A 25,392-nucleotide genomic window follows, 5' to 3' on the forward strand; every position below is an offset into this window, starting at 1 on the left:
CGAGAGCGTTGTAGCCATTCATGGGGCCTTTATAAGGCACATGAGTCTAACAAGAAAGCGGTGACCTTTGGTGACATGACTACACAGGAAGATCCTACTGGTGTAGGACTGTCTGTGACCCCATGGGGCAACGCTCTGTGGGAAAGCACAGGTGGGACAGTGGCCATGGCAGCTGTGAGTGGTATCCCCTCGGAAGCCATTGAGGAACCTGAGGCGGCCTCACTGCACATCGGGACTGTGTGTTGTTTATGCTGTCAGTCGCCGTGAGATGACCAGGTGAAAGATCTGGGTTTCTCCTTGAACCTGCATGCATTTTAGGGCACACTGGGCACCTCTCTGAGTCCATACTTCTGCCCCAAGAAGTAGAAGAAGAAGGGGGCTGGGGCTCAGCCCCCAGGATCGGGCCACCCTGTTATTCTACAATCAGTGGCAGCTTGAGGTGCAATGCCACATTTCCTGGACTTCTGTCATTACTTTATCAGGCTCTCTCTACTGTGAAAAGGAAGTAAAAATAGGATTAAAATGTAAATTTTAGGAAGAAATGTGTTTTCAAAACTTCAGTATAATCCCTCTTATGATAAAATGTTTGAACTTGTTTTCCTTAGATTTACTACTTATCAGTATATCAAGAACATACTCTCTCAGAAACTCCATGCAATTTCTTGGGTTCACAACTGGTCTCAGAAGCCAAAACCCTGCATTCTCTACCAATTTTGTACCAAGAGTTCTGTGTAAAGATGTAAGGAAATTTAACTCTTTTTTTTGTGGGGTGGGGGGCAGCGAGGGAATAAAACCAATATATTGTTATGTTGCCAAAAGCAAAATTGAACCAGGTCAAATACGTTCAGAAAAGAAGCACAGTGCTCTCTCCCTTCAGTCACGACCTTTGCACCTTCCCCCACTGACCTCGGTTGGCCCGGGACCCCGTGTTCGAAAGCTGCCTGCCAAGCACCCCTGTTGGGGGTGGGTCAGGTCCTCCCTTGGGGACTGAGGGGATTCAGAGCTGTGTGTGTGGGTGAGTCCCTGTCAAGAATGCTGATGAGGTGGACACATTTGCATGTACTAAGGAGGGCTGTTGGACCTTCAGGACAGAAATTTTAGGGAAAAATTAAGCTGCCATCTCTCTTGATGGACCCCCTGACCCATTGCTGGGAGGCATCATGGGCCACAGTGCCATTGCATCACAACCTTTGCTTTATGATGTCACCAGGGCATCGTCCTTAGTCCCACCACATCAGGTGTCATCTGAGGCCTCAGAGGAGGAGCTGCTGCTGTAGCCGAGAGCTGAGGTGGCCCCAGCCACAGTCCCTATCAAGGTAAGGAGGGCTCTTGTCCTGTACACCTAGCTTCCTCTCTGCCGGGAGGGGCCACCTGCCACCCACCTCCCGCTCAGTGCCTGCTGCCTCCTCCCGCGTGTCACTGAGATGCTTTCCCAGCAGCACAGGTGAAACGTAGGCCTTTTGAGACATCCTTGTCTTTGGAGTTGTCTTCATTGCTTTGTCTAAATGTGGCTAAATGGCAAGGAGTGAGGGGTGTAAACCTTAAATATACTTTGAGTTCGGGAGATGTGTTCACCTGGAGCTTGGGAGTTCATTCACGATCGTAGTAACCACACAAGGAGAAAGGGAGGGGAGTGGGGAAGCAGCATCCGACATTTGTCTCTTTCTCTCCGTCCTGTCACCGTGTCCCTTGGACAGTGTCAATTCTGTGACTGGGGCCTGGACGAGCCTTTGCTAGTGGCCCAGCGGCATCTGTGCCGGACGCCGTGTGGAGCGGCCACGCTGCCCCAGAGCCCCACCGGAATGATTTTCCTTTTCCTGCCAACTTCCATGTCCACTCTGTGTCTCCACAGGAAGTTTGCTCCCCCCATCAGCACTAATCGTCTCTCACACGCGAGGAGCCACGACGGCAGAGCAGACCCGGGACACGACCCCAGCGTCAGCGTGATCAGGACCAGGCGCCACCTGAGGAGACAGGGACCCATGCTCAGAATGTCCAAGACAGCATGACACGTCAGCCAAACCACATCTGACTCTTTCCTCGGCTCACAGTGAGGCGAGCCATCGGCATGACCTGCACATGGCCAGGTAGGTCAGTGGTGTTTGGGGAAAGGGACGACAGAGCACCAGGTGTGGACCTCAGTTAAGCTTCCAGGGTCCTTGGTGCTCGCTCAGACCTGCGGTCAGGCCTGGGCAGCGTCCAGAGAAGACCTCCTAGCAGGGGTGACAGAGCTCTTCTGTGGATGGAGCCCTGGACAGACAGAAACAGAGAGGAAGACAGCAACGCACACACACAGAGACAGATACAGAGAGACAGACACACAGAGAGACACACAGATAGAGACACAGAGGCACAGAGAGAGACAGACACACAGACACAGAGAGAGAGAGATAGAGACACACAGAGAGGCAGACACACAGATAGAGACACAGAGAGAAGCAGACACACAAACACACAAAGACAGACACACAGAGAGGTAGACAGACACAAAGAAAGACACAGACACACAGAGACACAGAGACTCAGAGACAGAGACACAGAGAGAGAGAGAAAGTGACCCACAGAGACACAGACACACACAAAGCCAGAGTGATACAGATACACAGAGAAAGGCACACGCAGAGACACACAGAGAGACACAGACACAGAGAGAGACACACACAGAGAAAGACACACAGCAACACTGAGAGAGAGAGGCACACAGAGGCACACAGAGACAGACAGGGAGAGACAGACACAGAGACATGGAGACTGACAGCGACGGTGAGCTGGGGGAGGCCTGGCAAACACAGGGAAGGGGAGGGCGCTAAGGGGACGGGCGGTTTGTGTAAACTGTGAGGGGCGCTGTCAGCTGACCGAGGCCACTGGCCGACAGCTGGGAGAGGGAAGAGCAGTGTCTTCCACGCCTGCAGTGGCAGGTCTGCGCCCTGGTCGGAGGGTGAAGCTGCTGTCCTGAGACGGGGCCTCGGCGCTGGAAGGAAGGTAGGTCAGGTGGGCTCTGAGGGGTGCTTTGGGGGGGCAGAGCCTGGCAGGGGCGGTGAGCTCCATGTAAATGGGCTGCCGGGCTTGGTAAGGACCCCTGTGGATCTCCGTACCCCCACGAGGGGCCTCATGGGCAGGGACAGTTGTGGACATACTAGGACATAAACTAACAGTACCACATGGCCACTCCTGTCCCAGACCTAATTCAGTGACAAAAATTTTCTTGGAACAATGTGAGCTTGATGTTGATATTTTAAAAATTTCCCTAGAATTCCAAAATGGAACATTCTTGGTAAGTTTGCCTTCGAGGTAGCCTAGACTTTTTTTAAAGTATATTTTATTGATTATGTTGTTACAGTAGTTCCAATTTTTCTCCCCTTTCCTCCCCTCTGCCCAGTACCCCCTTACCTCTAGCAATCGCACCCCCTAATTCATGTCCATGTGTCGTACATATAAGTTCTTTGGCTTCACCTGTTTCTGTATTATTCTTAACTTCCCCCTGTCTATTTTGTACCAACCAATTATGCTTCTTAGTCCCTGCACCATTTCCCCATTTCTCCCCCTTCCCCCTCCCAGCTGATAACCCTCCAAATGATCCCCATACCTATGATTCTGTTCCTATTCTGGTTTGCTTAGTTGGATTTTTTTTTTAGATTCAGTTCTTGATAGTTGTGAGTTTGTTGTCCTTTTAGTGTTCATAGTTTTGATCTTCTTTTTCTTAAGTAAGTCGCTTTGACATTTCATATAATAATGGCTTGGTGATGATGAGCTCCTTTAGCTTTACCTTCTCTGGGAAGCACTTCATCTGCCCTTCCATTCCAAAGGATAGCTTTGCTGGAGAGAGTAATCTAGGTTGTAAGTACTTGCTTTTCTTCACATTGAATACTGCTTGCCAGTCCCTTCCAGTGTGCAAAGTGTCCTCTGAGAACTCAGCTGATAGGGCTATAGGCACCCCCCCTGTAGGCAGGCTCTCCGCCTCTCTCTTGCTGCCCCCAGGACTCTGTCTTTATCTTTCACCTCTGGCATCTCAATCATGATGCGTCATGGTGTGGTCCCCTCCGGGTCCAGCTCAGCCGGGACCCTTCATGTTTCCCAGACTTGTATGTCCAGCCCTTCACAGAATTTGGGAAGTTTTCCTCATTTTTATCAATTCTTCCTTTCTCAGTCTGCACTAGTTGACTGTTTTTTTTTTTTTCCTTATGTTCCAAAGCGTTGATTGGAGCCCCGGTTTCCTTCCCTTCACCGTTGGTTTTGTGTAGTTTATCCTTCGTTTCACTTAGCATTGCCTTCACTTCTTCTCTTACGCGTTTGCCATACTCAAGCGTATCTGTCCAGCTTGTGAACATCTTTATAACCAGTGTTTTGAATTCTGCATCTGTTAGGGTGTCTTATCTCCTCATCTGTTAGGTTGGCTATCTCCTTGTCACTTAATTCTCTCGCTGGAACCTTGATCCATTCCCCCTTTTGGGCCATACTTTTCTGACTCCTCATTCTGAAAGGCGCTTGTGTTTGTTTGCCTTCACATCCCAGGAAGAACTTTCGCTACTGTTACGTTGTAAATGGCAGAGCCTTAGGAATTCATCAGTTAAGGGCGACCTGTTTCACCACGTTCTGGTGCTGTATGTAGGGGAGGAGTCCGAGAGGGAACAATGCCGCCTGCAGAGCTCTCGCCCCTTTTCCAGGCACCTCTCCCACTTGTGCACCATACCGGGGCCCTTCAAGCTGCTGTTCTGGCTGTCATTCGCAGAGTATGTGGGTCTGCGGACGTTCTAGGACTGTGTAGGACGTTTAAACAAGGGGATTCTGCTGAGAGGCCAGCAGTTTCTTCCTTGACACCAACCCTCGGAGGTCTGCACAGTCAGAAGCAATGAGTCTTGATTTTCCATGGTGCTTGGACCGTGAGCTGCTAGGTCAGGTGAGGAGCTGGAATGCTCGGCAAGTGTCCTTCCTGACGTTTTAAAATATGTGACTGCGCTTTCTGCCAGCCTGCCACTGCCGCTGATGCTGCCAAGCACCACATCGCCCCTCCTGCCTGTCTGGAGAGTATTTATTCTTGATATCTTTGTTTGCTAAACTTTGATGCAGTTTGATTTCCGGGAACTTCTGATAATATAGTTTTGAGGTAGTTGTATTCCTTCTTGGTTGTGGAGGAATACAAACAAAGTCTCTCCATGTCTCCATCTTACCTGGAAGTACCCTAGACATTCTAATACCCCAAGGATGATATAAGTACCCCGTAAGTGTATTTGCATGAGCATATATACTCTGATAACAAACGAATCTGTACAAATACGCTGAATCCTATATCAGACAAAGAAATGAGCAAGAACGCTGATTTTATCTGCATGTGCCTAGGCTGAGAATGGAAAAGTTTGTACTAATGCCGCTGAGGATAAATCCTGTGTATGTGTAGCATTGTGAGCTAAAATCAAATGGACGAGAGCCTCCTGACCTGAAATTTTTGGGTAATAACACGTAGAAGTTGATCTAATAAGCATGAAATTTTGAGTTGTAAAATGCCCCAAACATCACTTATCTTCTCCTAGCCCATTTTGAGTATCTAACCTTGAGATCTTGTGTAATCTCTGCAAAAGTTCAATGCTGAGCCAGGAACACTCAGTGTAAACTTTTAAATTTGAACAGCTCCCATTTAAACGACCATCGCCCCCAAAAGCAATCGAGGCCCAATTAAAAAAAAATAAATAAGTGACCCTGAATATGCCCCTCTTGGACCTGTGTTGCACAGATGATGTAAGAAACCGTATGTGGACTCTTCTGAGCACACAGGCCCTGAGTGCGGCCTAGGGTGCTATGATCGCTGAATCATAGACCCCGCTCGCGACAGAGAAACCCTTAGCCGTGGATCTTACAAAATACAAAAGTATTCTGACCAAGAAATGGTTTGGGTGAAGAAACCTGCTGGCATGGAATTTCAGTGTCCTCAGAACTCCTTAGCATAGCTCCCTCGGAACATGGACTCTCAGGGCCTCAAGACTTTGAAGATCCATTCAAGAAGCCTGGAATGTGCTGACCATGGATGGCCCTATAATATCCTCCCTAATCAGTGCCCCTGTGGCCTATATGCCACCTCTGTAAGAGGTAAGCCCCGTTTATGCATCTTCCAGAGCCTGGAACTCCCAAGCTGTGACCCCTTCCTGCAACGGTACCGGTGAAGTGTTAAACTACGTGAGATGGCTCCCCTATATCTACCCAGTCGATCGCGTTTACCGCCTCGCCCTGTGGCACCCGACCGAGAATCTGCTGAGTACCGACGTACCTGTTTGCAGACTCCATCGTCTGGGCCCTCTAAACGTGTACCGTCCATTCGTAGACTCTTTGGATGCGAACCCTCAGTATTGTGACGTCGGCTCGCACGTCGCCCCTTGGCGATGTGAATTTCCTGTAAGTGCACTTTGATGAGCATGGACGCTCTGATTTCAAAGGGACCCATTCAAACACAACCCCTGTAACTCTGTGAGGTCACAGAAGACGCGCCAGGGGACGAGCCTTCATGTGGATGGACCCACCCTGAGAATGGGGGTGGACCCACGCCGAGAATGGGACACATCTTAGTGCTAATGCCACTGAGCATCAGCATCTGGATGTGGCCCATTCCGAGCAAAACTCGTGCCTGTGATCCTCCCGAACCTGACCTCTCTGGGTCATCGCTAGTAAATGTGAATCTAATAAGCGTCGAAATTTTGAATCTTCAAATGCTCCCAACCTCATGTCCCTTTTCCCTGGCCCGTTTTGAGTATCTAACCCTGAGATCTTGTGTCATCCCTGCAAAAGTTCAGTGCTGAGCCAGGAAGCCTCAGTGCAAACTTTTAAAGTTGAACAGCTCCCATTTAAACGACCACCCCCCCGAAAAGCAATCGAGGCCCAATTAAACAAAAATAAAGAAGTGACCCTGACTATGCCCCTCTTGGACCTGTGTTGCACAGATGATGTAAGAAACCGTATGTGTACACTTCTGAGCACACAGGCCCCGAGTGCGGCCTAGGGGGCTATGATCGCTGAATCATAGACCCCGCTCGCGACAGAGAAGCCCTTAGCCATGGATCTTACAGAATACAAAAGTATTCTGACCAAGAAATGGTTTGGGTGAAGAAACCTGCTGGCATGGAATTTCAGTGTCCTCAGACCTCCTTAGCATAGCTCACTCTGAACGAGGTCTCTCAGGGTCTCAAGACTTTGAAGATCCATTCAGGAAGCCTGGAATGTGCTGACCATGGATGGCCCTATAATATCCTCCCTAATCAGTGCCCCTGTGGCCTATGTGCCACCTCTGTAAGAGGTAAGCCCCGTTTATGCATCTTCCAGAGCCTGGAACTCCCAAGCTGTGACCCCTTCCTGCAACGGTACCGGTGAGGTGTTAAACTACGTGAGATGGCTCCCCTTTATCTACCCAGTCGATCGCGTTTACCGCCTCGCCCTGTGGCACCCGACTAAGAATCTGCAGAGTACCGACGTACCTGTTTTCAGACTTCTTCGTCTGGGCCCTCTAAACGTGTACCGTCCATTCGTAGACTCTTTGGATGCGAACCCTCAGTATTGTGACGTCGGCTCGCACGTCGCCCCTTGGCGATGTGAATTTCCTGTAAGTGCACTTTGATGAGCATGGACGCTCTGATTTCAAAGGGACCCGTTCAAACACAACCCCTGTAACTCTGTGAAGTCACAGAAGACGCGCCAGGCCACGAGCCTTCATGTGGATGGACCCACCCTGAGAATGGGGGTGGACCCACGCCGAGAATGGGAGACATCTTAGTGCTAATGCCACTGAGCATCAGCATCTGGATGTGGCCCATTCCGAGCAAAACTCGTGCCTGTGATCCTCCCGAACCTGACCTCTCTGGGTCATCGCTAGTAAATGTGAATCTAATAAGCGTCGAAATTTTGAATCTTCAAATGCTCCCAACCTCATGTCCCTTTTCCCTGGCCCGTTTTGAGTATCTAACCCTGAGATCTTGTGTCATCCCTGCAAAAGTTCAGTGCTGAGCCAGGAAGCCTCAGTGCAAACTTTTAAAGTTGAACAGCTCCCATTTAAACGACCACCCCCCCGAAAAGCAATCGAGGCCCAATTAAACAAAAATAAAGAAGTGACCCTGACTATGCCCCTCTTGGACCTGTGTTGCACAGATGATGTAAGAACACCATATGTGTACACTTCTGAGCACACAGGCCCCGAGTGCGGCCTAGGGGGCTATGATCGCTGAATCATAGACCCCGCTCGCGACAGAGAAGCCCTTAGCCATGGATCTTACAGAATACAAAAGTATTCTGACCAAGAAATGGTTTGGGTGAAGAAACCTGCTGGCATGGAATTTCAGTGTCCTCAGACCTCCTTAGCATAGCTCCCTCTGAACATGGACTCTCAGGGCCTCAAGACTTTGAAGATCCATTCAAGAAGCCTGGAATGTCCTGACCATGGATGGCCCTATAATATCCTCCCTAATCAGTGCCCCTGTGGCCTCTGTGCCACCTCTGTAAGAGGTAAGCCCCGTTTATGCATCTTCCAGAGCCTGGAACTCCCAAGCTGTGACCCCTTCCTGCAACGGTACCGGTGAGGTGTTAAACTACGTGAGATGGCTCCCCTTTATCTACCCAGTCGATCGCGTTTACCGCCTCGCCCTGTGGCACCCGACTAAGAATCTGCAGAGTACCGACGTACCTGTTTTCAGACTTCTTCGTCTGGGCCCTCTAAACGTGTACCGTCCATTCGTAGACTCTTTGGATGCGAACCCTCAGTATTGTGACGTCGGCTCGCACGTCGCCCCTTGGCGATGTGAATTTCCTGTAAGTGCACTTTGATGAGCATGGACGCTCTGATTTCAAAGGGACCCGTTCAAACACAACCCCTGTAACTCTGTGAAGTCACAGAAGACGCGCCAGGCCACGAGCCTTCATGTGGATGGACCCACCCTGAGAATGGGGGTGGACCCACGCCGAGAATGGGACACATCTTAGTGCTAATGCCACTGAGCATCAGCATCTGGATGTGGCCCATTCCGAGCAAAACTCGTGCCTGTGATCCTCCCGAACCTGACCTCTCTGGGTCATCGCTAGTAAATGTGAATCTAATAAGCGTCGAAATTTTGAATCTTCAAATGCTCCCAACCTCATGTCCCTTTTCCCTGGCCCGTTTTGAGTGTCTGACCCTGAGATCTTGTGTAATCCCTGCGAAAGTTCAGTGCTGAGCCAGGAAGCCTCAGTGCAAACTTTTAAAGTTGAACAGCTCCCATTTAAACGACCACCCCCCCGAAAAGCAATCGAGGCCCAATTAAACAAAAATAAAGAAGTGACCCTGACTATGCCCCTCTTGGACCTGTGTTGCACAGATGATGTAAGAAACCGTATGTGTACACTTCTGAGCACACAGGCCCCGAGTGCGGCCTAGGGGGCTATGATCGCTGAATCATAGACCCCGCTCGCGACAGAGAAGCCCTTAGCCATGGATCTTACAGAATACAAAAGTATTCTGACCAAGAAATGGTTTGGGTGAAGAAACCTGCTGGCATGGAATTTCAGTGTCCTCAGACCTCCTTAGCATAGCTCACTCTGAACGAGGTCTCTCAGGGTCTCAAGACTTTGAAGATCCATTCAGGAAGCCTGGAATGTGCTGACCATGGATGGCCCTATAATATCCTCCCTAATCAGTGCCCCTGTGGCCTATGTGCCACCTCTGTAAGAGGTAAGCCCCGTTTATGCATCTTCCAGAGCCTGGAACTCCCAAGCTGTGACCCCTTCCTGCAACGGTACCGGTGAGGTGTTAAACTACGTGAGATGGCTCCCCTTTATCTACCCAGTCGATCGCGTTTACCGCCTCGCCCTGTGGCACCCGACTAAGAATCTGCAGAGTACCGACGTACCTGTTTTCAGACTTCTTCGTCTGGGCCCTCTAAACGTGTACCGTCCATTCGTAGACTCTTTGGATGCGAACCCTCAGTATTGTGACGTCGGCTCGCACGTCGCCCCTTGGCGATGTGAATTTCCTGTAAGTGCACTTTGATGAGCATGGACGCTCTGATTTCAAAGGGACCCGTTCAAACACAACCCCTGTAACTCTGTGAAGTCACAGAAGACGCGCCAGGCCACGAGCCTTCATGTGGATGGACCCACCCTGAGAATGGGGGTGGACCCACGCCGAGAATGGGACACATCTTAGTGCTAATGCCACTGAGCATCAGCATCTGGATGTGGCCCATTCCGAGCAAAACTCGTGCCTGTGATCCTCCCGAACCTGACCTCTCTGGGTCATCGCTAGTAAATGTGAATCTAATAAGCGTCGAAATTTTGAATCTTCAAATGCTCCCAACCTCATGTCCCTTTTCCCTGGCCCGTTTTGAGTATCTAACCCTGAGATCTTGTGTCATCCCTGCAAAAGTTCAGTGCTGAGCCAGGAAGCCTCAGTGCAAACTTTTAAAGTTGAACAGCTCCCATTTAAACGACCACCCCCCCGAAAAGCAATCGAGGCCCAATTAAACAAAAATAAAGAAGTGACCCTGACTATGCCCCTCTTGGACCTGTGTTGCACAGATGATGTAAGAACACCATATGTGTACACTTCTGAGCACACAGGCCCCGAGTGCGGCCTAGGGGGCTATGATCGCTGAATCATAGACCCCGCTCGCGACAGAGAAGCCCTTAGCCATGGATCTTACAGAATACAAAAGTATTCTGACCAAGAAATGGTTTGGGTGAAGAAACCTGCTGGCATGGAATTTCAGTGTCCTCAGACCTCCTTAGCATAGCTCCCTCTGAACATGGACTCTCAGGGCCTCAAGACTTTGAAGATCCATTCAAGAAGCCTGGAATGTCCTGACCATGGATGGCCCTATAATATCCTCCCTAATCAGTGCCCCTGTGGCCTCTGTGCCACCTCTGTAAGAGGTAAGCCCCGTTTATGCATCTTCCAGAGCCTGGAACACCCAAGCTGTGACCCCTTCCTGCAACGGTACCGGTGAGGTGTTAAACTACGTGAGATGGCTCCCCTTTATCTACCCAGTCGATCGCGTTTACCGCCTCGCCCTGTGGCACCCGACTAAGAATCTGCAGAGTACCGACGTACCTGTTTTCAGACTTCTTCGTCTGGGCCCTCTAAACGTGTACCATCCATTCGTAGACTCTTTGGATGCGAACCCTCAGTATTGTGACGTCGGCTCGCACGTCGCCCCTTGGCGATGTGAATTTCCTGTAAGTGCACTTTGATGAGCATGGATGCTCTGATTTCAAAGGGACCCATTCAAACACAACCCCTGTAACTCTGTGAAGTCACAGAAGACGCGCCAGGGGACGAGCCTTCATGTGGATGGACCCACCCTGAGAATGGGGGTGGACCCACGCCGAGAATGGGACACATCTTAGTGCTAATGCCACTGAGCATCAGCATCTGGATGTGGCCCATTCCGAGCAAAACTCGTGCCTGTGATCCTCCCGAACCTGACCTCTCTGGGTCATCGCTAGTAAATGTGAATCTAATAAGCGTCGAAATTTTGAATCTTCAAATGCTCCCAACCTCATGTCCCTTTTCCCTGGCCCGTTTTTAGTATCTAACCCTGAGATCTTGTGTCATCCCTGCAAAAGTTCAGTGCTGAGCCAGGAAGCCTCAGTGCAAACTTTTAAAGTTGAACAGCTCCCATTTAAACGACCACACCCCCCAAAGCAATCGAGGCCCAATTAAACAAAAATAAAGAAGTGACCCTGACTATGCCCCTCTTGGACCTGTGTTGCACAGATGATGTAAGAAACCGTATGTGTACACTTCTGAGCACACAGGCCCCGAGTGCGGCCTAGGGGGCTATGATCGTTGAATCATAGACCCCGCTCGCGACAGAGAAGCCCTTAGCCATGGATCTTACAGAATACAAAAGTATTCTGACCAAGAAATGGTTTGGGTGAAGAAACCTGCTGGCATGGAATTTCAGTGTCCTCAGACCTCCTTAGCATAGCTCCCTCTGAACATGGACTCTCAGGGCCTCAAGACTTTGAAGATCCATTCAAGAAGCCTGGAATGTCCTGACCATGGATGGCCCTATAATATCCTCCCTAATCAGTGCCCCTGTGGCCTATGTGCCACCTCTGTAAGAGGTAAGCCCCGTTTATGCATCTTCCAGAGCCTGGAACTCCCAAGCTGTGACCCCTTCCTGCAACGGTACCGGTGAGGTGTTAAACTACGTGAGATGGCTCCCCTTTATCTACCCAGTCGATCGCGTTTACCGCCTCGCCCTGTGGCACCCGACCGAGAACCTGCTGAGTACCGACGTACCTGTTTGCAGACTTCTTCGTCTGGGCCCTCTAAACGTGTACCGTCCATTCGTAGACTCCTTGGATGCGAACCCTCAATATTGTGACGTCGGCTCGCACGTCGCCCCTTGGCGATGTGAATTTCCTGTAAGTGCACTTTGATGAGCATGGACGCTCTGATTTCAAAGGGACCCGTTCAAACACAACCCCTGTAACTCTGTGAAGTCACAGTAAATGCACCAGGCCCCGAGCCTTCATGTGGATGGACCCACCCTGAGAATGGGGGTGGACCCACGCCGAGAATGGGACACATCTTAGTGCTAATGCCACTGAGCATCAGCATCTGGATGTGGCCCATTCCGAGCAAAATTCGTGCCTGTGAGCCTCCCGAACCTGACCTCTCTGGGTCATCGCTAGTAAATGTGAATCTAATTAGCGTCGAAATTTTGAATCTTCAAATGCTCCCAACCTCATGTCCCTTTTCCCTGGCCCGTTTTGAGTGTCTGACCCTGAGATCTTGTGTAATCCCTGCGAAAGTTCAGTGCTGAGCCAGGAAGCCTCAGTGCAAACTTTTAAAGTTGAACAGCTCCCATTTAAACGACCAACCCCTCCCCAAAGCAATCGAGGCCCAATTAAACAAAAATAAAGAAGTGACCCTGACTATGCCCCTCTTGGACCTGTGTTGCACAGATGATGTAAGAAACCGTATGTGTACACTTCTGAGCACACAGGCCCCGAGTGCGGCCTAGGGGGCTATGATCGCTGAATCATAGACCCCGCTCGCGACAGAGAGGCCCTTAGCCATGGATCTTACAGAATACAAAAGTATTCTGACCAAGAAATGGTTTGGGTGAAGAAACCTGCTGGCATGGAATTTCAGTGTCCTCAGACCTCCTTAGCATAGCTCCCTCTGAACATGGACTCTCAGGGCCTCACGACTTTGAAGATCCATTCAAGAAGCCTGGAATGTCCTGACCATGGATGGCCCTATAATATCCTCCCGAATCAGTGCCCCTGTGGCCTATGTGCCACCTCTGTAAGAGGTAAGCCCCGTTTATGCATCTTCCAGAGCCTGGAACTCCCAAGCTGTGACCCCTTCCTGCAACGGTACCGGTGAGGTGTTAAACTACGTGAGATGGCTCCCCTTTATCTACCCAGTCGATCGCGTTTACCGCCTCGCCCTGTGGCACCCGACCGAGAACCTGCTGAGTACCGACGTACCTGTTTGCAGACTTCTTCGTCTGGGCCCTCTAAACGTGTACCGTCCATTCGTAGACTCCTTGGATGCGAACCCTCAATATTGTGACGTCGGCTCGCACGTCGCCCCTTGGCGATGTGAATTTCCTGTAAGTGCACTTTGATGAGCATGGACGCTCTGATTTCAAAGGGACCCGTTCAAACACAACCCCTGTAACTCTGTGAAGTCACAGTAAATGCACCAGGCCACGAGCCTTCATGTGGATGGACCCACCCTGAGAATGGGGGTGGACCCACGCCGAGAATGGGACACATCTTAGTGCTAATGCCACTGAGCATCAGCATCTGGATGTGGCCCATTCCGAGCAAAATTCGTGCCTGTGAGCCTCCCGAACCTGACCTCTCTGGGTCATCGCTAGTAAATGTGAATCTAATTAGCGTCGAAATTTTGAATCTTCAAATGCTCCCAACCTCATGTCCCTTTTCCCTGGCCCGTTTTGAGTATCTGACCCTGAGATCTTGTGTAATCCCTGCGAAAGTTCAGTGCTGAGCCAGGAAGCCTCAGTGCAAACTTTAAAAGTTGAACAGCTCCCATTTAAACGACCACCCCCCCCCCAAAGCAATCGAGGCCCAATTAAACAAAAATAAAGAAGTGACCCTGACTATGCCCCTCTTGGACCTGTGTTGCACAGATGATGTAAGAAACCGTATGTGTACACTTCTGAGCACACAGGCCCTGAGTGCGGCCTAGGGGGCTATGATCGCTGAATCATAGACCCCGCTCGCGACAGAGAAGCCCTTAGCCATGGATCTTACAGAATACAAAAGTATTCTGACCAAGAAATGGTTTGGGTGAAGAAACCTGCTGGCATGGAATTTCAGTGTCCTCAGACCTCCTTAGCATAGCTCCCTCTGAACATGGACTCTCAGGGCCTCAAGACTTTGAAGATCCATTCAAGAAGCCTGGAATGTCCTGACCATGGATGGCCCTATAATATCCTCCCTAATCAGTGCCCCTGTGGCCTATGTGCCACCTCTGTAAGAGGTAAGCCCCGTTTATGCATCTTCCAGAGCCTGGAACTCCCAAGCTGTGACCCCTTCCTGCAACGGTACCGGTGAGGTGTTAAACTACGTGAGATGGCTCCCCTTTATCTACCCAGTCGATCGCGTTTACCGCCTCGCCCTGTGGCACCCGACCGAGAACCTGCTGAGTACCGACGTACCTGTTTGCAGACTTCTTCGTCTGGGCCCTCTAAACGTGTACCGTCCATTCGTAGACTCCTTGGATGCGAACCCTCAATATTGTGACGTCGGCTCGCACGTCGCCCCTTGGCGATGTGAATTTCCTGTAAGTGCACTTTGATGAGCATGGACGCTCTCATTTCAAAGGGACCCGTTCAAACACAACCCCTGTAACTCTGTGAAGTCACAGTAAATGCGCCAGGCCACGAGCCTTCATGTGGATGGACCCACCCTGAGAATGGGGGTGGACCCACGCCGAGAATGGGAGACATCTTAGTGCTAATGACACTGAGCATCAGCATCTAGATGTGGCCCATTCCGAGCAAATTCGTGCCTGTGAGCCTCCCGAACCTGACCTCTCTGGGTCATCGCTAGTAAATGTGAATCTAATTAGCGTCAAAATTTTGAATCTTCAAATGCTCCCAACCTCATGTCCCTTTTCCCTGGCCCGTTTTGAGTATCTGACCCTGAGATCTTGTGTAATCCCTGCGAAAGTTCAGTGCTGAGCCAGGAAGCCTCAGTGCAAACTTTAAAAGTTGAACAGCTCCCATTTAAACGACCACCCCCCCCCAAAGCAATCGAGGCCCAATTAAACAAAAATAAAGAAGTGACCCTGACTATGCCCCTCTTGGACCTGTGTTGCACAGATGATGTAAGAAACCGTATGTGTACACTTCTGAGCACACAGGCCCTGAGTGCGGCCTAGGGGGCTATGATCGCTGAATCATAGACCCCGCTCGCGACAGAGAAGCCCTTAGCCATGGATCTTACAGAATACAAAAGTATTCTGACCAAGAAATGGTTTGGGTGAAGAAACCTGCTGGCATGGAATTTCAGTGTCCTCAGACCTCCTTAGCATAGCTCCCTCTGAACATGGACTCTCAGGGCCTCAAGACTTTGAAGATCCATTCAAGAAGCCTGGAATGTCCTGACCATGGATGGCCCTATAATATCCTCCCTAATCAGTGCCCCTGTGGCCTATGTGCCACCTCTGTAAGAGGTAAGCCCCGTTTATGCATCTTCCAGAGCCTGGAACTCCCAAGCTGTGACCCCTTCCTGCAACGGTACCGGTGAGGTGTTAAACTACGTGAGATGGCTCCCCTTTATCTACCCAGTCGATCGCGTTTACCGCCTCGCCCTGTGGCACCCGACCGAGAACCTGCTGAGTACCGACGTACCTGTTTGCAGACTTCTTCGTCTGGGCCCTCTAAACGTGTACCGTCCATTCGTAGACTCCTTGGATGCGAACCCTCAATATTGTGACGTCGGCTCGCACGTCGCCCCTTGGCGATGTGAATTTCCTGTAAGTGCACTTTGATGAGCATGGACGCTCTCATTTCAAAGGGACCCGTTCAAACACAACCCCTGTAACTCTGTGAAGTCACAGTAAATGCGCCAGGCCACGAGCCTTCATGTGGATGGACCCACCCTGAGAATGGGGGTGGACCCACGCCGAGAATGGGAGACATCTTAGTGCTAATGCCACTGAGCATCAGCATCTAGATGTGCCCCATTCCGAACAAATTCGTGCCTGTGAGCCTCCCGAACCTGACCTCTCTGGGTCATCGCTAGTAAATGTGAATCTAATTAGCGTCAAAATTTTGAATCTTCAAATGCTCCCAACCTCATGTCCCTTTTCCCTGGCCCGTTTTGAGTATCTGACCCTGAGATCTTGTGTAATCCCTGCGAAAGTTCAGTGCTGAGCCAGGAAGCCTCAGTGCAAACTTTTAAAGTTAAACAGCTCCCATTTAAACGACCAATCCCCCCCAAAGCAATCGAGGCCCAATTAAACAAAAATAAAGAAGTGACCCTGACTATGCCCCTCTTGGACCTGTGTTGCACAGATGATGTAAGAAACCATATGTGTACACTTCTGAGCACACAGGCCCCGAGTGCGGCCTAGGGGGCTATGATCGCTGAATCATAGACCCCGCTCGCGACAGAGAAGCCCTTAGCCATGGATCTTACAGAATACAAAAGTATTCTGACCAAGAAATGGTTTGGGTGAAGAAACCTGCTGGCTTGGAATTTCAGTGTCCTCAGACCTCCTTAGCATAGCTCCCTCTGAACATGGACTCTCAGGGCCTCAAGACTTTGAAGATCCATTCAAGAAGCCTGGAATGTCCTGACCATGGATGGCCCTATAATATCCTCCCTAATCAGTGCCCCTGTGGCCTATGTGCCACCTCTGTAAGAGGTAAGCCCCGTTTATGCATCTTCCAGAGCCTGGAACTCCCAAGCTGTGACCCCTTCCTGCAACGGTACCGGTGAGGTGTTAAACTACGTGAGATGGCTCCCCTTTATCTACCCAGTCGATCGCGTTTACCGCCTCGCCCTGTGGCACCCGACTAAGAATCTGCAGAGTACCGACGTACCTGTTTTCAGACTTCTTCGTCTGGGCCCTCTAAACGTGTACCGTCCATTCGTAGACTCTTTGGATGCGAACCCTCAGTATTGTGACGTCGGCTCGCACGTCGCCCCTTGGCGATGTGAATTTCCTGTAAGTGCACTTTGATGAGCATGGACGCTCTGATTTCAAAGGGACCCGTTCAAACACAACCCCTGTAACTCTGTGAAGTCACAGTAAATGCACCAGGCCACGAGCCTTCATGTGGATGGACCCACCCTGAGAATGGGGGTGGACCCACGCCGAGAATGGGACACATCTTAGTGCTAATGCCACTGAGCATCAGCATCTGGATGTGGCCCATTCCGAGCAAAATTCGTGCCTGTGAGCCTCCCGAACCTGACCTCTCTGGGTCATCGCTAGTAAATGTGAATCTAATTAGCGTCGAAATTTTGAATCTTCAAATGCTCCCAACCTCATGTCCCTTTTCCCTGGCCCGTTTTGAGTATCTGACCCTGAGATCTTGTGTAATCCCTGCGAAAGTTCAGTGCTGAGCCAGGAAGCCTCAGTGCAAACTTTAAAAGTTGAACAGCTCCCATTTAAACGACCACCCCCCCCCAAAGCAATCGAGGCCCAATTAAACAAAAATAAAGAAGTGACCCTGACTATGCCCCTCTTGGACCTGTGTTGCACAGATGATGTAAGAAACCGTATGTGTACACTTCTGAGCACACAGGCCCTGAGTGCGGCCTAGGGGGCTATGATCGTTGAATCATAGACCCCGCTCGCGACAGAGAAGCCCTTAGCCATGGATCTTACAGAATACAAAAGTATTCTGACCAAGAAATGGTTTGGGTGAAGAAACCTGCTGGCATGGAATTTCAGTGTCCTCAGACCTCCTTAGCATAGCTCCCTCTGAACATGGACTCTCAGGGCCTCAAGACTTTGAAGATCCATTCAAGAAGCCTGGAATGTCCTGACCATGGATGGCCCTATAATATCCTCCCTAATCAGTGCCCCTGTGGCCTATGTGCCACCTCTGTAAGAGGTAAGCCCCGTTTATGCATCTTCCAGAGCCTGGAACTCCCAAGCTGTGACCCCTTCCTGCAACGGTACCGGTGAGGTGTTAAACTACGTGAGATGGCTCCCCTTTATCTACCCAGTCGATCGCGTTTACCGCCTCGCCCTGTGGCACCCGACCGAGAACCTGCTGAGTACCGACGTACCTGTTTGCAGACTTCTTCGTCTGGGCTCTCTAAACTGTACCGTCCATTCGTAGACTCCTTGGATGCGAACCCTCAATATTGTGACGTCGGCTCGCAAGTCGCCCCTTGGCGATGTGAATTTCCTGTAAGTGCACTTTGATGAGCATGGACGCTCTCATTTCAAAGGGACCCGTTCAAACACAACCCCTGTAACTCTGTGAAGTCACAGTAAATGCACCAGGCCACGAGCCTTCATGTGGATGGACCCACCCTGAGAATGGGGGTGGACCCACGCCGAGAATGGGACACATCTTAGTGCTAATGCCACTGAGCATCAGCATCTGGATGTGGCCCATTCCGAGCAAAACTCGTGCCTGTGAGCCTCCCGAACCTGACCTCTCTGGGTCATCGCTAGTAAATGTGAATCTAATAAGCGTCGAAATTTTGAATCTTCAAATGCTCCCAACCTCATGTCCCTTTTCCCTGGCCCGTTTTGAGTATCTGACCCTGAGATCTTGTGTAATCCCTGCGAAAGTTCAGTGCTGAGCCAGGAAGCCTCAGTGTAAAGTTTTAAAGTTGAACAGCTCCCATTTAAACGACCACACCCCCCCCCAAAGCAATCGAGGCCCAATTAAACAAAAATAAAGAAGTGACCCTGACTATGCCCCTCTTGGACCTGTGTTGCACAGATGATGTAAGAAACCGTATGTGTACACTTCTGAGCACACAGGCCCTGAGTGCGGCCTAGGGGGCTATGATCGCTGAATCATAGACCCCGCTCGCGACAGAGAAGCCCTTAGCCATGGATCTTACAGAATACAAAAGTATTCTGACCAAGAAATGGTTTGGGTGAAGAAACCTGCTGGCATGGAATTTCAGTGTCCTCAGACCTCCTTAGCATAGCTCCCTCTGAACATGGACTCTCAGGGCCTCAAGACTTTGAAGATCCATTCAAGAAGCCTGGAATGTCCTGACCATGGATGGCCCTATAATATCCTCCCTAATCAGTGCCCCTGTGGCCTATGTGCCACCTCTGTAAGAGGTAAGCCCCGTTTATGCATCTTCCAGAGCCTGGAACTCCCAAGCTGTGACCCCTTCCTGCAACGGTACCGGTGAGGTGTTAAACTACGTGAGATGGCTCCCCTTTATCTACCCAGTCGATCGCGTTTACCGCCTCGCCCTGTGGCACCCGACCGAGAACCTGCTGAGTACCGACGTACCTGTTTGCAGACTTCTTCGTCTGGGCCCTCTAAACGTGTACCGTCCATTCGTAGACTCTTTGGATGCGAACCCTCAGTATTGTGACGTCGGCTCGCACGTCGCCCCTTGGCGATGTGAATTTCCTGTAAGTGCACTTTGATGAGCATGGACGCTCTGATTTCAAAGGGACCCGTTCAAACACAACCCCTGTAACTCTGTGAAGTCACAGAAGACGCGCCAGGCCACGAGCCTTCATGTGGATGGAACCACCCTGAGAATGGGGGTGGACCCACGCCGAGAATGGGAGACATCTTAGTGCTAATGCCACTGAGCATCAGCATCTGGATGTGGCCCATTCCGAGCAAAAGTCGTGCCTGTGAGCCTCCCGAACCTGACCTCTCTGGGTCATCGCTAGTAAATGTGAATCTAATAAGCGTCGAAATTTTGAATCTTCAAATGCTCCCAACCTCATGTCCCTTTTCCCTGGCCCGTTTTGAGTATCTGACCCTGAGATCTTGTGTAATCCCTGCGAAAGTTCAGTGCTGAGCCAGGAAGCCTCAGTGCAAACTTTTAAAGTTGAACAGCTCCCATTTAAACGACCACCCCCCCCAAAGCAATCGAGGCCCAATTAAACAAAAATAAAGAAGTGACCCTGACTATGCCCCTCTTGGACCTGTGTTGCACAGATGATGTAAGAAACCGTATGTGTACACTTCTGAGCACACAGGCCCCGAGTGCGGCCTAGGGGGCTATGATCGCTGAATCATAGACCCCGCTCGCGACAGAGAAGCCCTTAGCCATGGATCTTACAGAATACAAAAGTATTCTGACCAAGAAATGGTTTGGGTGAAGAAACCTGCTGGCATGGAATTTCAGTGTCCTCAGACCTCCTTAGCATAGCTCCCTCTGAACATGGACTCTCAGGGCCTCAAGACTTTGAAGATCCATTCAAGAAGCCTGGAATGTCCTGACCATGGATGGCCCTATAATATCCTCCCTAATCAGTGCCCCTGTGGCCTATGTGCCACCTCTGTAAGAGGTAAGCCCCGTTTATGCATCTTCCAGAGCCTGGAACTCCCAAGCTGTGACCCCTTCCTGCAACGGTACCGGTGAGGTGTTAAACTACGTGAGATGGCTCCCCTTTATCTACCCAGTCGATCGCGTTTACCGCCTCGCCCTGTGGCACCCGACCGAGAACCTGCTGAGTACCGACGTACCTGTTTGCAGACTTCTTCGTCTGGGCTCTCTAAACGTGTACCGTCCATTCGTAGACTCCTTGGATGCGAACCCTCAATATTGTGACGTCGGCTCGCAAGTCGCCCCTTGGCGATGTGAATTTCCTGTAAGTGCACTTTGATGAGCATGGACGCTCTGATTTCATAGGGACCCGTTCAAACACAACCCCTGTAACTCTGTGAAGTCACAGAAGACGCGCCAGGCCACGAGCCTTCATGTGGATGGACCCACCCTGAGAATGGGGGTGGACCCACGCCGAGAATGGGACACATCTTAGTGCTAATGCCACTGAGCATCAGCATCTGGATGTGGCCCATTCCGAGCAAAACTCGTGCCTGTGAGCCTCCCGAACCTGACCTGTCTGGGTCATCGCTAGTAAATGTGAATCTAATAAGCGTCGAAATTTTGAATCTTCAAATGCTCCCAACCTCATGTCCCTTTTCCCTGGCCCGTTTTGAGTATCTGACCCTGAGATCTTGTGTAATCCCTGCGAAAGTTCAGTGCTGAGCCAGGAAGCCTCAGTGTAAAGTTTTAAAGTTGAACAGCTCCCATTTAAACGACCACACCCCCCCCCAAAGCAATCGAGGCCCAATTAAACAAAAATAAAGAAGTGACCCTGACTATGCCCCTCTTGGACCTGTGTTGCACAGATGATGTAAGAAACCGTATGTGTACACTTCTGAGCACACAGGCCCTGAGTGCGGCCTAGGGGGCTATGATCGCTGAATCATAGACCCCGCTCGCGACAGAGAAGCCCTTAGCCATGGATCTTACAGAATACAAAAGTATTCTGACCAAGAAATGGTTTGGGTGAAGAAACCTGCTGGCATGGAATTTCAGTGTCCTCAGACCTCCTTAGCATAGCTCCCTCTGAACATGGACTCTCAGGGCCTCAAGACTTTGAAGATCCATTCAAGAAGCCTGGAATGTCCTGACCATGGATGGCCCTATAATATCCTCCCTAATCAGTGCCCCTGTGGCCTATGTGCCACCTCTGTAAGAGGTAAGCCCCGTTTATGCATCTTCCAGAGCCTGGAACTCCCAAGCTGTGACCCCTTCCTGCAACGGTACCGGTGAGGTGTTAAACTACGTGAGATGGCTCCCCTTTATCTACCCAGTCGATCGCGTTTACCGCCTCGCCCTGTGGCACCCGACCGAGAACCTGCTGAGTACCGACGTACCTGTTTGCAGACTTCTTCGTCTGGGCCCTCTAAACGTGTACCGTCCATTCGTAGACTCCTTGGATGCGAACCCTCAGTATTGTGACGTCGGCTCGCACGTCGCCCCTTGGCGATGTGAATTTCCTGTAAGTGCACTTTGATGAGCATGGACGCTCTGATTTCAAAGGGACCCGTTCAAACACAACCCCTGTAACTCTGTGAAGTCACAGAAGACGCGCCAGGCCACGAGCCTTCATGTGGATGGACCCACCCTGAGAATGGGGGTGGACCCACGCCGAGAATGGGACACATCTAGTGCTAATGCCACTGAGCATCAGCATCTGGATGTGGCTCATTCCGAGCAAAACTCGTGCCTGTGAGCCTCCCGAACCTGACCTCTCTGGGTCATCACTAGTAAATGTGAATCTAATAAGCGTCGAAATTTTGAATGTTCAAATGCTCCCAACCTCATGTCCCTTTTCCCTGGCCCGTTTTGAGTATCTAACTCTGAGATCTTGTGTCATCCCTGCAAAAGTTCAGTGCTGAGCCAGGAAGCCTCAGTGCAAACTTTTAAAGTTGAACAGCTCCCATTTAAACGACCACCCCCCCGAAAAGCAATCGAGGCCCAATTAAACAAAAATAAAGAAGTGACCCTGACTATGCCCCTCTTATGTAAGAAACCGTATGTGTACACTTCTGAGCACACAGGCCCCGAGTGCGGCCTAGGGGGCTATGATCGCTGAATCATAGACCCCTCTCATGACAGAGAAGCCCTTAGCCATGGATCTTACAGAATACAAAAGTATTCTGACCGAGAAATGGTTTGGGTGAAGAAACCTGCTGGCATGGAATTTCAGTGTCCTCAGACCTCCTTAGCATAGCTCCCTCTGAACGTGGACTCTCAGGGTCTCAAGACTTTGAAGATCCATTCAGGAAGCCTGGAATGTGCTGACCATGGATGGCCCTATAATATCCTCCCTAATCAGTGCCCCTGTGGCCTATGTGCCACCTCTGTAAGAGGTAAGCCCTGTTTATGCATCTTCCAGAGCCTGGAACTCCCAAGCTGTGACCCCTTCCTGCAACGGTACCGGTGAGGTGTTAAACTACGTGAGATGGCTCCCCTTTATCTACCCAGTCGATCGCGTTTACCGCCTCGCCCTGTGGCACCCGACCAAGAATCTGCTGAGTACCGACGTACCTGTTTGCAGACTTCTTCCTCTGGGCCCTTTAAACATCTACCGTCCATTCGTAGACTCTTTGGATGCGAACCCTCAGTATTGTGACGTCGGCTCGCACGTCGCCCCTTGGCGATGTGAATTTCCTGTAAGTGCACTTTGATGAGCATGGACGCTCTGATTTCAAAGGGACCCGTTCAAACACAACCCCTGTAACTCTGTGAAGTCACAGAAGACGCGCCAGGCCACGAGCCTTCATGTGGATGGACCCACCCTGAGAATGGGGGTGGACCCACGCCGAGAATGGGAGACATCTTAGTGCTAATGCCACTGAGCATCAGCATCTGGATGTGGCCCATTCCGAGCAAAAGTCGTGCCTGTGAGCCTCCCGAACCTGACCTCTCTGGGTCATCGCTAGTAAATGTGAATCTAATAAGCGTCGAAATTTTGAATCTTCAAATGCTCCCAACCTCATGTCCCTTTTCCCTGGCCCGTTTTGAGTATCTGACCCTGAGATCTTGTGTAATCCCTGCGAAAGTTCAGTGCTGAGCCAGGAAGCCTCAGTGTAAAGTTTTAAAGTTGAACAGCTCCCATTTAAACGACCACCCCCCCCAAAGCAATCGAGGCCCAATTAAACAAAAATAAAGAAGTGACCCTGACTATGCCCCTCTTGGACCTGTGTTGCACAGATGATGTAAGAAACCGTATGTGTACACTTCTGAGCACACAGGCCCCGAGTGCGGCCTAGGGGGCTATGATCGCTGAATCATAGACCCCGCTCGCGACAGAGAAGCCCTTAGCCATGGATCTTACAGAATACAAAAGTATTCTGACCAAGAAATGGTTTGGGTGAAGAAACCTGCTGGCATGGAATTTCAGTGTCCTCAGACCTCCTTAGCATAGCTCCCTCTGAACATGGACTCTCAGGGCCTCAAGACTTTGAAGATCCATTCAAGAAGCCTGGAATGTCCTGACCATGGATGGCCCTATAATATCCTCCCTAATCAGTGCCCCTGTGGCCTATGTGCCACCTCTGTAAGAGGTAAGCCCCATTTATGCATCTTCCAGAGCCTGGAACTCCCAAGCTATGACCCCTTCCTGCAACGGTACCGGTGAGGTGTTAAACTACGTGAGATGGCTCCCCTTTATCTACCCAGTCGATCGCGTTTACCGCCTCGCCCTGTGGCACCCGACCGAGAACCTGCTGAGTACCGACGTACCTGTTTGCAGACTTCTTCGTCTGGGCCCTCTAAACGTGTACCGTCCATTCGTAGACTCTTTGGATGCGAACCCTCAGTATTGTGACGTCGGCTCGCACCTCGCCCCTTGGCGATGTGAATTTCCTGTAAGTGCACTTTGATGAGCATGGACGCTCTGATTTCAAAGGGACCCGTTCAAACACAACCCCTGTAACTCTGTGAAGTCAGAGAAGACGCGCCAGGCCACGAGCCTTCATGTGGATGGAACCACCCTGAGAATGGGGGTGGACCCACGCCGAGAATGGGAGACATCTTAGTGCTAATGCCACTGAGCATCAGCATCTGGATGTGGCCCATTCCGAGCAAAAGTCGTGCCTGTGAGCCTCCCGAACCTGACCTCTCTGGGTCATCGCTAGTAAATGTGAATCTAATAAGCGTCGAAATTTTGAATCTTCAAATGCTCCCAACCTCATGTCCCTTTTCCCTGGCCCGTTTTGAGTATCTGACCCTGAGATCTTGTGTAATCCCTGCGAAAGTTCAGTGCTGAGCCAGGAAGCCTCAGTGCAAACTTTTAAAGTTGAACAGCTCCCATTTAAACGAACACCCCCCCCTCCAAAGCAATCGAGGCCCAATTAAACAAAAATAAAGAAGTGACCCTGACTATGCCCCTCTTGGACCTGTGTTGCACAGATGATGTAAGAAACCGTATGTGTACACTTCTGAGCACACAGGCCCCGAGTGCGGCCTAGGGGGCTATGATCGCTGAATCATAGACCCCGCTCGCGACAGAGAAGCCCTTAGCCATGGATCTTACAGAATACAAAAGTATTCTGACCAAGAAATGGTTTGGGTGAAGAAACCTGCTGGCATGGAATTTCAGTGTCCTCAGACCTCCTTAGCATAGCTCCCTCTGAACATGGACTCTCAGGGCCTCAAGACTTTGAAGATCCATTCAAGAAGCCTGGAATGTCCTGACCATGGATGGCCCTATAATATCCTCCCTAATCAGTGCCCCTGTGGCCTATGTGCCACCTCTGTAAGAGGTAAGCCCCATTTATGCATCTTCCAGAGCCTGGAACTCCCAAGCTGTGACCCCTTCCTGCAACGGTACCGGTGAGGTGTTAAACTACGTGAGATGGCTCCCCTTTATGTACCCAGTCGATCGCGTTTACCGCCTCGCCCTGTGGCACCCGACCGAGAACC

At 50.7% G+C, this 25,392-nt stretch overlaps 1 long non-coding RNA gene across 1 annotated transcript in view; it reads left to right on the plus strand.

The window, feature by feature from the left end:
* Window positions 1-2,833: 2,833 nt before the first annotated feature.
* LOC150012705 (uncharacterized) overlaps window positions 2,834-25,392 on the plus strand; it is a 214,768-nt gene continuing 192,209 nt past the window's right edge. Inside the window, exon 1 of the long non-coding RNA XR_016510775.1 lies at window positions 2,834-2,982. This is a non-coding gene — a long non-coding RNA (uncharacterized LOC150012705). The remainder of the gene's footprint in view (window positions 2,983-25,392) is intronic.

Source organism: Furipterus horrens, unplaced genomic scaffold (assembly GCF_987537825.1).
Source record: "Furipterus horrens unplaced genomic scaffold, mFurHor1.1.pri manual_scaffold_4, whole genome shotgun sequence".
NCBI classification, from domain to species: domain Eukaryota; kingdom Metazoa; phylum Chordata; class Mammalia; order Chiroptera; family Furipteridae; genus Furipterus; species Furipterus horrens.